Source organism: Lontra canadensis, unplaced genomic scaffold (assembly GCF_010015895.1).
Source record: "Lontra canadensis isolate GAN:19392208 unplaced genomic scaffold, GSC_riverotter_1.0 scaffold13, whole genome shotgun sequence".
In the NCBI taxonomy this organism is placed as follows: Eukaryota; Metazoa; Chordata; class Mammalia; order Carnivora; family Mustelidae; genus Lontra; species Lontra canadensis.
Window position 1 is genome coordinate 24359233 of NW_022631007.1, and position 17946 is coordinate 24377178.

The following is a 17946-nucleotide window of genomic DNA, read 5'->3' on the forward strand; positions in this document are numbered from 1 at the left end:
GTAGTTACTGTATAGCATGTATTCTAGCATCAAATTCTTTCAGCTATTCTTAATCTGAAAATATATTTATTTTGCCAAAATTTTGAAGAATTTTTTTTTGGCTGACTACTTAGATCTTATTATTGATTGATTTTTTAAAAATTTCATCGCTTTAAATATTTTGTTTTACTTTATTATTCTTTACTATTCTAGACTTCATTATTCCTGAAAATAAATCAGCAATCATTTTTATCAATACACCTCTATATGAGATATGTCTTTTTTATTTGGTTTCTTTCAAGACTTTCCTTGTATCTTGTACTTCAGTAGTTTGACTCTGATATTGCTAGGTATGGTTTTTCTTTTTTCTTTTTTTTTTTAGATTTTATTTATTTATTTGAGAAAGAGAGAGAGCGAGAGAGAGCATGACAGAGGAGAAGGTCAGAGGGAAAAGCAGACTTCCCATCGACCTGGGAGCCCAAAGCGGGCTCGATTCCAGGACTCTGGGATCAGGACCTGAGCCAAAGGCAGTCATTCAATCAACTGAGACATCCAGATGCCGTAGGTATGGATTTTCTTTACACTTATCTTTTTTGTGTGTGGTTTCCTGGACTTACTGGATCAGTAAGTAAGTGTTTTTTATTATGTATATGACTTTTGGGCCATTATTTCCTCAAATGTGTTTTTCTTCCCCCAAGACTCTGCTTGTCTTCAATCTTTTTTTTCCCTCTGTGTTTTTCAGATTAGATAATTTATATTTATTTGTATTTGGGTTCAATGATCCTTTCTTCTGTCATTTCCAATTTTATTTTGTGTACTTTAGTGAATTTTTATTTTGGTTATTTTGTTTTCTAATACTAGAATTTTTATTTTACATTTATATTTTCACTCCTTTACTGAGATTCACTCTGTAAACTCGGTAGGTGATATTGTCCTTAAATTCAATGAACTTATTTCCTTTAATCTTTTAAATTTGTCCTTTTTTGACTTTGTCTTTTTTTTTTTAATTTTTATTTAGAAATAGTTTTGGACTTACAGAAAACTTACAAAAGTGGGACAAAGTTCTCTTATTTCCCCAAGTTCCCCTAATGTTAATATCTTACATAGACATAGTATAATTATCAAAACCATGAAATTAACATTGGCACAAAACTGTTAACTAACTGCACACCTTAACAGAAGTTTCTGTTAAAGTCTTTTTCTTTTACATCTAACATCTGTATCATCCTGTTTTCACGATTATTTATTGACCAACTTTTTAAAAAATTGTTTATGGATCACAGTTTCCTTTTCTTCTGTTTGTGCTGTTTCCAATAGTTTTTGATAGAATACTGGACATTGTGAATAATATGTCATAAATTCTTTGGATTCTATTATGTTTCACTAAGAAGTTTTAATTTGTATTTTGTCGGGATGTTCAATTACTGGATTATTGCCATGAAAGTTTGTTAAGGATTGGTTTTATATTTTGTTAGTGCTAATCTGTGAAATATCAAAAGTTAGAGGCACTCAACCTTCACACTATCTCCTGTCCAGAAACCTTATCAAAGCTTGCTTGTACTTTTGTTAGGGCAGAATGTGATATTTTGGGACTGGGTTCTTATTCCTAAGACAGTTACTTTCTGGGGTCCCAGTTAGAAGTCATAATTATTATTAGACACTAAGAAGATACCTTTATTCTTGGGCCAGAATTACAATATTCCCCAGTGTTTATTTTCCCCCCACTCTGCTCTACACCTAGAATTTCTATTTCACTGTCAGTGCAGAAAAGCAGGGAATCTGACAGTGGTTCCATCCTGTGTATGTACAACTTAGGCCCTGATGATGGATTCTTGAGTCATTCCAAGCAGACACCCTGGCCCCAACCCTGTGCAGCTCCCTGCTCTCCCTAGATGGCCCAGACACCTAGCATTTCCTTAATTCTAATTTTAGTTGCTTCAGTTCAGCAGGAAATGTGGTTCTCTTCTAACTCCAGGCCTTTGTGGTGTTGTCAGGAAATTGTCTTCAAGTGGAGAGCTCATGGAGCCAGAGATTCTCTCTCAGACTTCTCTATTGGGGATCATTTCACTGCCTGAGAACCATTGTCTCTTATATTTTGTCCTAGTTTTATACATGTTTTTGTTTGGAGAGACTAATTCGGTACAAATTTATTTACCTTGGGTGGAAGAAGGTCATTTATCTTTTTATCCAACAGCTTCAGGTGGAATCTACTATTGTCTCAACTATATGTGCTGAAAATACTTCACATGGTACTACAGGATATTCAGCATTTAAGTTGAAGAATACGTTCAAGAAGACTGGAGTCAGACAGTAGTCAGAGCTGCAAAACAAATTTTATTCAAGAACTATTGCAATAGGGGGAAAAAAGACCTCAGTATAGAACTAGGTTCAATTCTAAATATAACAAGGAAAAGTAGGGATTTATAGCCAAAGAGCAGGATGAAAGAGTTGGTGGGTAGAAAATGACTAAAAGGAGACATTAAGAGGAGGGGTATCCTTGCTCATGGACCATCAGGTGATAAGATAGCAAGGGGGAGGGATGAAGTGTTTGATCAGAGCTCTCAAGGGTGATCAGACGATAAGGTGGAGGATTGTCCCTGAACTGACTTAGCAGAATTCTTGCTACGACTGGGCTCTGCAGGCTCAGCAAGAACAGGGGTCAAGGTCAAAGGCTAGTTGGGAAGACCGTTCACAGTGTGGTCAAGGGGAGAGTCTTTGTCCGGGTCTAGACTTTAGAAACTTATTGCAAACTTGATCATTACTCTATTATTGTTATTTATTTTATTTATGGTTTGTTTTATTATGGACAGTATTATGTTTCTGCTGATTTAATATTTTTGAAACAGAGTTATAGCTAAACAATGGAGAGTATATTTAATGTTATAGACTTTCTTTTCCTGAAAAATATGTCAACATCACATACATTGGAAAATCAATATATTCCTAGAAGTAAGGTAATATAATACTTATCCAGTATCATAAACTTTTCCAAAATGTAAAACAACCCTAATTAGAAAGCTTCTTGTCACTTCATATGATAAATATTTGACTATTCAATGAAATTCTTTTTTTTATAGATCCAAGGTTGAATTCTTTCTTCAAGTGAGAATGGTAAACACAAGAAGGAGTTAAAGATCTCTTTAGATCATAGAAACTAAGTTTGAAATCCTTTATCTGACAATTTGAAATCTGAAAGTTTGAAAACCTTTATCTGACAAGTGCACCCCAAAACATATAAGTAACCATTCGAGAAAGTTTCCTCCATTGTTCTAAGGATTGTATGTAAAATAATAACATGTACTTTCTAGGATTGTGGCAAAATTCATACATAATTTTTTTCAAAAACTGGCATGGTACCTAGTTGATACTAAAAACTCAATATATGTTGAATTATTAAGATTAACCTTTGATGATATTTTGTGACAATGTTAAAATATGTATACTTTAAACTTCTAAGGGATCATTGTTATAGAGAGTTTTATTGCTGCTTCATGTCTGTGTCTGTGGGAGAAAAAATAAAGAGACAATACAATCTGAATCCAGATATAGTAGAGTTTATTTACAAAATGATTAAACATTGAAAGACTAACTTGTCATCAAGCCTTCCTCCAGAAACTATTTACATTAAAAGATATCCCTCTGTCTGGAAAGATTTATGTCTACATTTTTAGCTAGATGCCTGGATCAGTACTTTTAATGTTCTTTCTGCTAAGTGTACAATTTATCTGGTATCCTCTCAGTGAGAATGAGTAAGGGAGTGGAGGAGGATGGATCTGGGCTGTGTGCTGTACTGTAGAGACAGAAGTTGGCTAGAAAATAAAGGAGCATACCAAAAATAATTAAGCCCAAAGGAGTAAAAACAAGTTTAGAAACTAGCAACTGAAAATAAGTTCTAAGGAAAATGAGGGCTGGAAAAATCCTGGGAGGCAATGTTACGAGGTCTAGATTTGGAGCAGAAAATGTTTTATAAAATGTCAGCAGAAGAGCCCTTGTTCAGGTGGATGGTGTTAAGGGCCTTGAACTAGTCAGACAAGTTAAACATGTGTTAGTGTTAGGAAAAGAGTATAAGAATTAGAAAGACAGGGTATTGAAAAATATTTCACTCATCACTTAATAAGAGAGACTTTAAAGAACAGGGAACAGTTGTAAAGTTAAACTTTGTGGGTCTAGAAAAAAAAACATGAAAATAAATGTATCAAGGGGATGTATTTGTATCTGAATCAAAAAGTAAGAAAAAAACTTGCCTGTTATGAACTGGTAAGACTGAAATCAAGAAGAAAGTATTAGTCTTAAGTGTATTTACAGTTTATAATAATTTATAACAAGTTTTTGGTTTAAAAGAAAATGGGTTAGTTTGGTTTTGGTTTTAAAATTTCAGTTGTGGGGGTTCCTGTGTCATTAAGCATCTCCCTTGGGCTCGGGTCATAATCTTGGGGTCCTGGGATCGAGTCCTGCATTTGGCTCCCTGTTCCGTGGGGAGCCTGCTTCTCCGTCCCACTCCCCCTGCTTGTGTTCCCGTTCTCGCCGTGTGTCTCCGTCAAATAAATAAATACAATCTTTAAAAAATAAGTAAAATAAAATAAGATAAATAAAATAAAATAAAATAAAATTTCAGTTGTGTACATAAATATCCCCATTCCTGTACTTGTTCTCTGTTTCTGAATTAGAGAGTTAATAAATAGGCTTCTCATTTGAATTCCATCCCCACTGTTTATATTAATGCAGATTTCTAATTGGTCACATACATTAATTTAACTTGACTTTAAACAGCTTTGTTAACATGTAATTCATAAACACACAAAAGATGGACATTTCAATGCATAGAGTTTGATGAGTTTGGAGATTTGCTAACACCTCTGAAACTATCACCACAGCATATCTCTCACCTCCAAAAGTATCCTCCTTCCTCTTTGGACCTTTTTTGTTTTTGTTTTTTGTTGTTTTGTTATTGTGCAGTAAGAATACTTAACATTAGATCTACCCTCTTAATAATTTTTTAAGTGTCCAGATCTAACAGATCTCTAGAGTTTCTTCATCTTGTACAATTGAAACTTCATACCTGCTGGGAAATTCCCCATTTCTCTTTACTCCCAGGCACTCACAACCATCAGTCTCCTCTTTGTTTCTATGAGTTTGAGAGTTTTTAGATACCTCATATAGTGAATCATTTAGTATTTGTCCTTTTGTGACTGACTTATTTCACTTATCATAATGTCTTCCAGTTTTATCTATGTTTTTGCATATAGCAGGAATTCCTCCTTTTATGGCTGAATAATACTCCATTGTACATAAATATCACATTTATCCATTCCTCAGTCAGTTGAAATTTAGATTGCTTCCTGTCTTGGCTATTGTGAATATTCCTGCAATGAACATAAGAGTACAAATATTTCTTCAAGATTCAAATATCAGTTTTTTTAGATAAATACCCAGCAGTGGAATTGCTGGATTATATGGTAGTTTTATTTTTAATTTTTGGAGGAACCTCCATCCTGTTTTCCACAGTGACTGCACTATTTTATATTCCCACACATATATGACAGTGCCAATTTCTCTATATCCTTGTCAACATGTGTTATCCTTTGTTTTTTGTTTGTTTGTTTTTTGATAACAGCTATCCTGACAAATGTGAGGTTTTACACATTGGGGTTTTGATTTGTGTTTCTCTGATGATTATAATATCGAGCATCTTTTCACATACCTGTTGTCCATTTGGATATCTTTTCAAGTTCTTTTCACATTTTTAAAAAAGATTTTATTTATTTATTTGAGAAAAAAAGAGAACAAGCCAGGGAGAGATGCAAAGGGAGAAGGAGAACCAGACTCATCGTTGAACTGGGAGTCCATTGAGGGGTTCGATCTCAGGATCCTGGGATCATGACCTGAGCTGAAGGCAGATGCTTAACTGACTGAACCACTCAGGAGCCCCTCTTTGCCCATTTTTTAAAAATCAAGTTATTTAATTTTTTACTATTGAATTGTAGGAGTTTTATACATGTTTTAGTTATTAACTCCTTATCAGTTATATTAATTAGTAGCTACATATATCTCATATCTCCCACTACTCTAATGCCACCACTTTTTCATCCACCCCTCATAAGCACTTGCCTCTCTTATTTCCTCCTATAAAGTCCCTGAACACAATCAATTACGTTTCTCTTAATCAATTATGTTTCTAAAAAACAAAGCAAAGCTTATTTATTTATTTTTATTTGTTGTGTTTTGTTTCCTTTCTTTTTTTTTCCCCAGATAATTTCTGCCTTAGTCCAGCTTGAGGTAAAGAAAGAAACCATTGTGATAAAAAAAGAGAAAAAACATGCTTGAAAACAGAATATAAATCAGTATCTCAGTATTATCCTGGACTTCATATTTGTTTTGGTTTTCTTTAAAGCAGGAAGACAATTTTGACTCAAAGTAACAAAGGCTTTTCCTAATACCTCATAGACAGACTGTTGATCTAAGAACCTAGATAGGTTTTTACTTTTCATTTGATTGTTGAATTTCTTTTTTAGATCCCTTTTGTTCCTGCATTTGTATTATGAATATATAAGAGCAATGATGAAATACCTCCAAATTCCTTCCTCTCATTGGTGTCTGACAAAAATCTTACTGGCCTTTTTCTTTTAGTTTTTATGGGATTCTTCAGGCTGGGCTTGTATTTCACAGATTCAGTTTTACTCTTCTCTGCTATTTACTACTTCCTGCTAGGTGATTTTTAAAAATTTTTATAATGATAATTCTCAAAAAATTAATATTTTTCTCTCAGAATTTTAATAAATTCATTGACATCTTAAACATCTTAAACCTTCTTAAGATTATAAAAAGAAAACATTTCTCTTGCTTATCAGAGTGTTTCTTTGAGAGATGAACACTTATTTATTTATCTTTATGTAAATGTCCTTCTTTAGAATATTTATATATACACGATATTTTTCACTTTGCTTATTCTTTCAGGAAATATGTGTTTGCTTCTTATTATGATTAAGATTGTCCCATTGGATTTTTTTATGGGTGCAGTTTCAAAATTAGTCTCAGACAAAGAAGGAAAAGAAAGGATTATATTATAGCATTGTTGTATTGTTAACTGAGGACTTTTTTACAGAAAACAAAGAGAGAGGGTTCTACAGAGAAGAGTATCAGATGGAAGGAAATGTTACCAGCATGGTGATTAATTGTGATAGTTGGGTATCAGCTTGGAGCAAAACACTCTTCTCTACCTGGAGTTAAATAGCAAAAATTTAGCTGAGTAAATTTGAGGATCTAATTGGGTTTATTCAACAATTCATACATCTGACAGCATTCCATGTAGCTAATAGAAAGGAGTTTCAAAGAGCTGTACAAAATGGGAAATTTTTATAGGCATAAAGAGGCAGAGACAAAGAAAGAGCTGATCATGTCATCTTCCTTTAGAGGACAGAAGTGCCTCTATCAGGCAGAATACACATTGACTGCTAACCAGGAAATTTCAGATCAATTGCTTTAAGTGTTATTCCTGGGAGAGGCTGAAAATACAGAGGCTAGGTATTAAGTCTTGGTTTATTGATGTGGAACTTAGCACAAAGGACTCCATTTGGCATCTGTTTTGTTGTTGTTGTTGTTTTAACACTGACATATTGGGTCTTGTTGAAAGCCTGTCCTGGAATTAAGTCTATTTACAGTAATCTCTGTATATCTACTGGGGTCCATGATAATACATGGCAGCACTCCCTTTTATGCTTCTTTTTTTTTTTAAAGATTTTATTTATTTATTTGACAGAGATCACAAGTATGCAGAAAGTCAGGCAGAGAGAGAGAGAGAGAGAGGAGGAAGCAGGCTCCTTGCTGAGCAGAGAGCCCAATGTGGAGCTCAATCCCAGGATCCTGGAATCATGACCTGAGCTGAAGGCAGAGGCTCTAACCAACTGAGCCACCCAGGCACCCCTATACGTGCTTCTTGAAGTTGATACATACCTAAGCATCTTCCTGAATCTGTCATGGCCAACCTTCACTTTCAACACCTGACATTCTAACTTGAAATATTTCTTTTTATTCATTTAGAAGATTCTGTTCAAATTATGCACAGGTGAACTTTTTCATTGAACTCAACATCCAACAGACATGGTGATATTTCTTTTTATCCAATCTCTTCTATGTTATATTTTACAGAAAAATCTCATACATTGAGACATTTCAATGAAAATTTTAAAGGAAAGAAACTCAAATGTGATGATTTAAGTCATCAATGTGAAATTGAGGACTTTCCTTCTATTCCAGGATAATGTATCACCCATGAAAAGTGGAAAATTAGAGTTTGACAGCACTTTTGAAATTTTTTTAATATATTCTATGGAAAATGAAATGTCTGCCCAGGACTTTGAGCTTTTATGAGAAAATCCAACATAAATGCAAAGACTTGACCCTTCCTCAGTTGAAAGCTTCTTTTGTATGGCTTGCATAATGATTTGGAGTTTTCAATATGTAATCAACATTTCCAAAAAGAAGACAAAGACAAAGAGAAGATGAAAAAGAGAAAATGAAATGACTCTTCCTTAGAATTCTGTCTCTGATTTATCTCTTTTCAGAGTCGAGAATAAAAAAAGAGCCTATTTAACCTTTAAAAAAAAGAGAAATAGTATATTTAAATTATAAATAATAATATATTATATATAGTATATTTAAATTATTTATAAAGTAATATATATTATATGTATACTTAATACATATTAAATATAGTCCATATAGTTGCCTCCTTAAATATAATATGCTGATTAATATTCTTTTCCCACAGAATTATTAATTATATCTAATTTAAAAGCAACATTTTTGGCACACTAATTGGAAACAAAAGAACTATGTACAACATCTCATATACTTAATCGTCTTGTTTAAATTTCTAGTTGAATTGGATTGCCTGGCTACATAATATGTTTGTTTGATCACCCATGGCAGTCCTATTTTTGAAGTTAAGACTTAAGATTATTTTTTACTCTTTTAAAGTAAAATAAAAAAAAGTTACCCACCTATTCAAATATTAAATATTATTTGGTTTTTAGGTGACATTTACACCTATTTTACACACATTGTCTATTGTGCTTGCTTTAGTGAGTTTATGATGACTTATGAAGTTAATATCACTAATTTATTTTTTGTAAATAAACATATAAGCCAATATGTTACTGGAAAATTGGAAGATTTGCTAGTTGCATATTTGCTTATTTTGAGTAAATTTTGTTTTTCTCACTCTCACCTAATTCTAGAAAAAAGGCAAAAGAAGCTTATCTATTGTAAACTTGCCTAAAGAAATATGTGTTCAATACCAATTATGTACACAGTATTTTTACAGTTGCAGTGCTAAGGAGTTATAAAGAGTGTTTATCATGTGATCCTAGTTTCAAAAAGCTTATTCTGTTCTTGTTAAAGAAAAAAAATATTATTGTGTACTTTTTATAATAAGCACTAGTACCAGCAAACTTATAAGTAATTTAATTATGTTGTATAGAAGTGCCTGAAGTGACCAGATAATATAAAGTCCAGTAAATGTTTACTACTAAGATGTGTTCAAAGTGAAGATATAACTATATTTTTGTCTTACAGGTATAGTCATTTTTAAATAGATGGAGGGAAAGAGAAACATCTCATTCCAAGAGAAGTGATTGACTTGAAGAAATGAAGACAGTAGAAAATATGGTCTGATCCTTGCCCATAAGAAGGGATATATGGTAATAAACATGTAAGGATGCAATAATGCTCTAAACTAGGAAAGATGGTTTTATTTGCAGGAGATGAGAGACATTAAACATGAATCTTTGAATATTGAATGCTTCATTATATACAATATCCTTCTATTAAAATGCATTTTCTACAGTGAAAAAGTAGAGCTATGGAGATCTTAAATATACTATCATGATGGTTCCATACATTAGACCACAAATAAAAATAAATTCAAGATGGATCATAGATTACATGAAAAATAGTTTTTAAAAGGTACTAAATTACATGGACAAATCCTTCTACAATTAGGTGTAGGGGAGGTTTTCTAATAACAATTCAATATCCAGATGAGACAACACAAAAGACTGGCAAATTTAAATAAATAATGTTAAATCCTCTTCAAATGGCAATGAGCACTGTGAGAAACATCAAAAGACAAATGATGAACTAGGTGGAAATATATACCATAATCATCACTAATGAAGAACTAATATCCTTTTTTAAGAACTAATATCCTTAGTTATACGAAGAACTCTTAAAATTGCAGTGGAAAAAAAACCACAAGAATCTGATTGAAAAATGGGCAAAAGAAATGATGAGACAATGTTGAAAATAGAATATAATAATGGCATCTTGAACACGTGTAAAAATGTCCAACTTCACACATAAAAGGAATGCAGAACAAAACAAGAAGATACTATGCCTACATATTTAGTTAGCAAAAATTTCAAGTCTGATAGCAAATCCTACTAATAAGGCTAAGAGAGCAGCACATTTTTTTTATCCTGCAGTGGGATGTAAAATGGAACACTTGCGGAGAACAATTTGAAAACATCACTTCTAGAAATTTACCCTACAATTAAACCACCACCAAAAATATATATAATCTTATCATTCTTTGTAGCAGTAACTGTTAATAAAAAATTTTGATCTAACTTAAAAAATGAATAGTTTGATTCAGTAATGGTCATATGCTCAGAAAATACTATGCAATTGTATAAAAGATTGGAAGAGAAGTCTACAAACTTATATGGAGCAATTTTCAGGATGTATTTTAGCAAGAAAAAAAAGCAAAGTGTCAAATATCTTTGTATAAAACAGAGGGGAAATAAGAAAATAGACATCAGAATTAAAATTTATCTTACTTAATATATTTACTTGCAATATGATCTGATACCTTCATGTAATGGATATATTTACTTTATGTAATAGATCAATGGATATATTTATATATTGGCAACTCTTCTGCCCCTTCCGTCATACTCTACCCGTTTTCAATAAATAATTGATTTCACTTATTGTGGGTAATTCCTCTGTTTTTCCTCCAAAATAGAATACTAGCTAAAAAATATGAGGAAAGATAGAATCAAACCATTACCATTAGGCAAGCATCATAGAATTAAGTATTTCAGGCAAAAATTTCAGGCAAAATTAAGAGTAAATTTTTGATGAGGAATAGCATATGTATATAGTCATAAAGTATCTTTCCATAAATCAGTTATTAATTATAATGAGAAAAATAGTAAGTTTAATTACGATGAGAAAAATAATAACTTTATCTAGGGCATGAGCTATCCAAATGGTCATAATGCACACCATCAGCATTTGAACAAACTTACTTACCATGTCTTACCTGATGTGGTGTACTTATGACACAACATCACTTCTGCGGTATTTCTCTCCAAAAGGCACAACCTGAATCCAGTCACGAAAAAACTCCAGACAAATACAAACCAGAGATTGTAATAGCCTCTTGTTGTTGCTATAAACAATGACTGCACACATAGTAATTCAAAATGACATGAGTTCATTGTCTTGTGGTTTTAGAGATCAAAAGTCTGAAATGGGTTTATGGAGCTAAGATCAAGGTATCAGCAGAGTTGTGCTCCTTCAGAAGCTTATGGAGGAAAATCTGTTTTCTTGATTTTTCCAGCTTCTAGAGGCTGCCTGTACTTCTTGACTTATGGTCTATTCTTCCATCTTCAAAGCCAGTGATGTAGCATCTTCAAATATCTCTCTCCTTCCTCCATCCTTCTCCCTTCCTTCTCTCCTCTCCCTTTTTTCTCCCCTCTCTCTTTTTCTCACTCATTTCTATTCCATTGACAAATATCCTTCTCTGATCTTAACTTTTTAATTTAATTTAATTTAATTTATTTTTTTAAATTTTATTTATTTATTTGACAGAGAGAGATCACAACAAGTAGGCAGAGAGGTAGGCAGAGAGAGGGAGAAGCAGGATCCCTGGCGAGCAGAGAGCCTGATGCGGGGCTCGATCCCAGGACCCTGAGATCATGACCTGGGCTGAAGGCAGAAGCTTAACCCACTGAGCCACCCAGGCACCCTGATCTTAACTTTTTTAAAGGAACCCTTATGGTTACTGTACTATACACCTGGATTATACAGGATAATCCTTCCATCTTGGAATGCTCAAATTAATCATATCTGCCAAGTCCCTTTTGTCATGAAAAATATCATAATCACAAGTTTTGAGGATTTAACAGGTAGACATCCCTAAGAGATCATTATTCAGCCTGCCACAGAGACATTTTTACAAAATACTTGGTCTATCCTAAACTAATATCAGTGTCATGAAACACATAAAGTTTGATGAATCATTCCAGTTAAAGAAGACTGATAGATAAAAACTAAATACAATGCCTTCTCTGGGTTTGGATGCTGCATCAGGAAAAAACTGCCATAAAATATTATTAGGATAATAGAAATAATTTGAATAACTAAACCATGATTATGTAAGCAAATGTCCTTAATTTGAGAAAAACACATTGAAATATTTAGGAAAAAAAGAGCATACTGTTGTAATACTATTTTGAATGGATTAACCACAGTAATAGGGGAACGATAACGCAGATGTGGCAAAATATCAGTAACTAACTAATCTGTTAAAGGGACCCAGGAGTTCTTTGCAAGATTCTTGCTAGTTTTTCCTATAAATTTGAAGTTATTTACAAATAAACCAGTATTAACATATACCCTTAGAAGATCTCTCATAATACAATCTTATCAGGTAAGCTCTTCATTATTAGCACTTATCACACTTATCATAGTTGCCCAGAAATGGTCTTCATGATTTCAATGAAGAATACTAGAAAAAAACAATAATTGGGGCTCAGGTGAAAAGGTGCTAGAAGCAAACATGCAGTGTTGATCCCTGAAATAAGCCTGCATTCAAGTACAGTAGGATGGCACTACATCAGATGTTACAGTCAGTGGTAAATTAATTTTTTTGGAGTTACAGAGTATTTCAGGGAATTATTTAGTCATGGAATACATAATACAAGCATTAATTAAGGCAGACATGTACATGATGGTTGGAAGAAAATTACTTTGAATTTGGCAGCTAAAGGAATTTATAACAGGATATATGATTTTTCTAACATACTAATTTTGAGATGACAGGGGTTAAAACTGGGATGTTAGCAGGTGGCCTGGGGAGGAAGAGGTACAGAGTTATTGTAAGAAAAAAAAAAAAGAATCAATAGAATGTGATATGCAAGATATGGTGAGAAAGATAAAACTAAGAATAGGATATTTTTACTTGATTTTTTTATTAGTTTGGATAACTAAGCAAGTAATGGAAATTTTGACAGGAAAATTGGTGTGTGAGAATGATTAATTAAATATTTGACATAATAAGTTTGATAAATTATAAGATAAACACTAAGAAATAACTTATAAGAAATTATGGATTTAAGACCAAATCTTAGTAGACAAAAAATAAGTTCAGTTGTAAAACTTAGTTATGGAAACATGCCTACTGATTCTGATATTTTACATTAACATTGGATATAGTTATCTGATGTTATGGAAACATGGAAAATCTAATATGGTGAGAAGAGAAATCTATTTTAACTTAATCTATTCCCATACTTACACAGCAATAAGCTGTCAGTTTATGCACTTGTAAATTTCCATTTTCTTTCAAGATAAAATGGATTTTGTGTGTACAATTTGTCTCTAATTTTATCACATACTGTTATTTTAAGGCAATGCAGAAGATCTATTTTTGTCAAGAAAGCATCATAATTTTAGAAACTGTGTGAAAATTAACTTCAAAATCTATAAAATCACATTCAAATTGTCATCATTAATTCTGCTTGGTACTTTTCAGGAAAAAAAATTCATTCACTTCCTCTTTAAAATATGCAGTATAAATTCTGCTGTGTTAATTGGTCCTGCAAAACATGATTATCACTCAATACTTACTTAAATAATCTGCAGATTGCTTTTAACCTTTTTTATACTTCCTGTTGCTCTGATCTTCTGAAGATTTCCTAATTGAAACCAATTTTTTTCTTTCCAAAGGTCCCTCTGTACTTCTAATGCCAGTGGGCTGCATTCCATTGGATCCTATATTTGTATATCATCCTTCAAAAATATAATCCCCATTATCATACACAACATTTATTGAGCACTTGCAATGCATTAAATTTTACATGAAGTAAGTAATATTTAAGTATGATGTATTAGTTCCCTATTACTTCTGCAAAAAATTAACACATACTTAGGTCTTTGAAAAAAATGCAAAATTATTTTCTTACAGTTCTGGAAGTTAGATGTCTTAAAAGCAAACAAGCAAAGGTATTGGCAGGGGCTGTATTCCTTTTGGAGATTTTATAGGAGAATCCGTTCCCTTGTCTTTTCCAGCATCTAAAGCCCAGCTACATTCCCTGCCTACTTCCTCCACCTTCAAAGTGAACTATTTCAATCTCTGTTTTCAGTTGTCCCGGCTCTTTCTTCTCCTTTTGATCTTCTTACATCCTTCTACAATGACTTTTTGATTGCATTGACCCATCCAGATAATCTAGGATAATGTCCCTTTCTCAAAATTATTAATCTTATTATATCTTCAAAGACACTTTGTCAAGGAAGATTCTAGGGATTAGAAAATGGGCATCTTTGGGAAACCATTATTCTGTCTGCTCCTCATAAGTCAGAGAGATAAATATTTTTCCAGTGTCACTCAGCTTGTTAGTTAACAGAAGTCAGAATAAACCCAGAGTTTTATTACTCTGAAAGCGATCTCTACATATTGTGGCCTTCTTGGATAGCTCTTACAGCTTCCATCCTTTGGAAGACTTCCAACCACTTTTATTCCCAACAAGAGTACCAGAAACCACACACGCTTCACAGATTAATGACCATGGAAATGAAGTGGCCATAGAATTTCTGCTTTACTCCTCCAGAAGTATTATGGGCATATATTACTTCACTACAAGCTTTGGTAAGTTTTTTTATATTTCTTATTTTTCACTGCTAGACAAAGGTATAAAAGTGGGTTGTTTGATCTTGATCCTAAAAAAAAAAAAATCTCTTCTGACCATGCTGCTTTCCTGCATATACAGGAAACATACCAACAATATGATAAATGTTTTTTCACATCCTCCAAGGTTGTTGAGTTTTCAGATCACAAGTTCTAGATATAGATAAACATGTTGATTATTATGCTAGAGTCTGAAATAGGAAAACCAAAACAATTGTCATGCCTCCATTAAAGAAATACTCCTGGGTTATTTGAAAAGGTATCTTATTCATTACACTTTTATTTTCTAGAAGGAGTTTGGAGTAAGATAACTAACAAGAAGCCCATGTTTAAATATACTACAATTACTTAGTAATCCATTTCATAATCTATTTTTAAGGGAAAATATATTTATTTTTAGCAGAAATTCTTACATTACATTTATCCAGACTAAGTAAATTATTAAGTAAATTGTACCATAAAGAGATGTGTTTGTTACCAAAGCAAATAAACAAACAAAAAACAAATTAAAAAGACACAATCTTTCTAGCACAGAATTTTCCCATATATGGCATTTATTTATAAAGTTCTTATTTGTATTTAAATAATTTGTGTTTGATCAAGTTTTCTCTGCAATAGTTCTTGCATAAGATCTCTTGATAATTTACTGAGAGAACATATTTTAAACGTGTCTTATAAAAACTGTATTTAAAAATAACACAGACTACTTTTGAGCAGTTTCTATGCACCCAGTATTGTAATAGATGATGGTATTTACAGTAACATTTTTGAGTAATAGTTTTTCCATTTTAAAGATTCTTAAATTGAAGCTCAAAGAATTTAACCTGACTATAGAGATTATTTTATTGTGTCCAGCTTTTTGAGTAACAATAAAGAATGTAGCATTTCCAAGAGTGGTAACCATGAAAAATGATTCAAATTTTCATAATATAAAGTTAAAGGCTTCATAATATTTAGGGCACATTATGCATGTTTTTTGATATCTTAAAAGTTGGAACGTCTAGATTTGTTCCATGTATTCCTAGAAGATATTCACACTTTGAACTTATATTCACTGTTTTGTAGTCAGTCTGCTAGATGCTAAGAAATAGTGTAGTAAACCACAAAGATATGTGACCTTTCATGATAATTTCTACAGCTCTGTTGGGGGAGAAAGACTTTAAAGTGATAGACTTAGAGTTCCTAGGTATAGTCCAAGGTGGCAGAGGATTAGGAGACCTTAGTTTTTTCTGGTCCCAGGAACTCAGCTAGATAGCTATCATATCATTCTGAATACCTGTGAACTCAACCAGAGATCTAAGAAAAGAATAGCTACAACTCTACACATAGAAAAAAAGGCAATTTTCTGCAAGATAAGAGCTGCGGAGAAGTGAATCTGAGGTGATAAATGGAATGATAGACCTCAGGGGGAGGGAGCCTCAGTAAGCTGGCACTGAAAACTGATACAGCAGCTGAGTGCAACATCAGAACTTTTAAAAATTTGCTCCAGTGAGGGACTTTGAGGCCTAAAAGATGCTGAGGTAGCAAAGTGGGGCAGAATCCTATGGGGGGACAATGTGGTCTCAGGAAGACCAGGGGTGCCTGAGAGCCCCAGAGTTCCTAAGATCAGACCAGGGAAGCCGACTGCAATCAGTGAGCTTAGGAGTGGGCTCTCAGCTTGGGGTTGTCATAATTGTAAACTGAGGCACGGTCAAGTGTCCAGGCTCTGAACACAGGCCTGACAAGTGGAAGAATTGCTGGGAGACATCCCCACTGGGGGGTGGGGGAGCAGAGCGGGTGCACACTGCAGGAGTTTATAGGGGTTGGAGACTTGAAACAGGGCTGTGTACCTAAGAAAAAGAATATTCAGTCATAGTCTAAGTGAGCACAAAGAGCAGTTGGAAACCAGGGAGACAGGAGAGATTGATTGCTTTTCCTTGAGGGTGCACAGAAGAGTGGGACTCTGAGCTATCTTTCTAGGGCTGGAGATTAGGAGGCCACCATTTTCATTCTCACCCTCAAAATAGAGTAGAAAGCCTTCAGAAAGCAAAAGCCACATAGAGAAAACCAGAGCAGATTATGTAGCCTGGCCCCTGGCAAGGGCAGTGCAACTCTGCCCAGGACAGACACCTGAGCATCAAGCATAATAGGCCCATCCCCCAGAAGATAAGCAAGAACATCCAGCCAAGACCAAGTTTATCAATCATTGAGAACTGCAAAACTCCAATGCTAGTGGAAAATAGTATATAGAATTCATGTTTTTTTCCCCATGATTCTTTAGTTTTTCAATTTTACTTTTTTTTCCTCTTTCCATTTTCAACCAATTTATTTTATCAACTGTTTCTTAAAAATCTTTTCTTAATTCTCATCTTTATAGTTATATTCTGTCCTTTCATTGTATTCAATTATATATATATATATATATATATTTTTTTTTTCCTTTCCTCTTAATTTTGGGATGTAGTTTCTTCTGACAAACAGATCAAAACACTTTCAGGATATAGTATATTGCCCTGTTATGTTCACTGTCTGATTATATTCTTTCTCTCTTTTTTAAAAATATTAATTTGAAAAAAAATTTGTTTTCAGTTTCAGGTATCTTCTGATTTGTTTAGTATATATTTCTCTGGGATTGTATTTGCCATTTTAGTATTTTATTCCTTATTCATCTATTCTTCTCTGGACAGAATGACAAGATAGAAAAACTCATTCAAAAAAGAGAACAAGCAATACAGCCTGCCAGGGATCTATTCAGTATAGATATAAGTAGAAATCAGAACTAAAGTTCAGAATAATGATTATAAAGGTACTAGCTGGGCTGTAAAATGCCTAGAGTACACTAGAGAATACTTTTCTAGAGAAAAAAAAAAGCCTAAAATCTAATGAAGTCAAAAAAAGCTATTGATGAGATGAAATAAAAATGGAGACTCTGCTAGGATATATGAGACTGAAGAGAGAATTAGTGATGTAGAAGACATAATGATGGAAAATAAAGATGCTGATAAAAAGAGAGATAA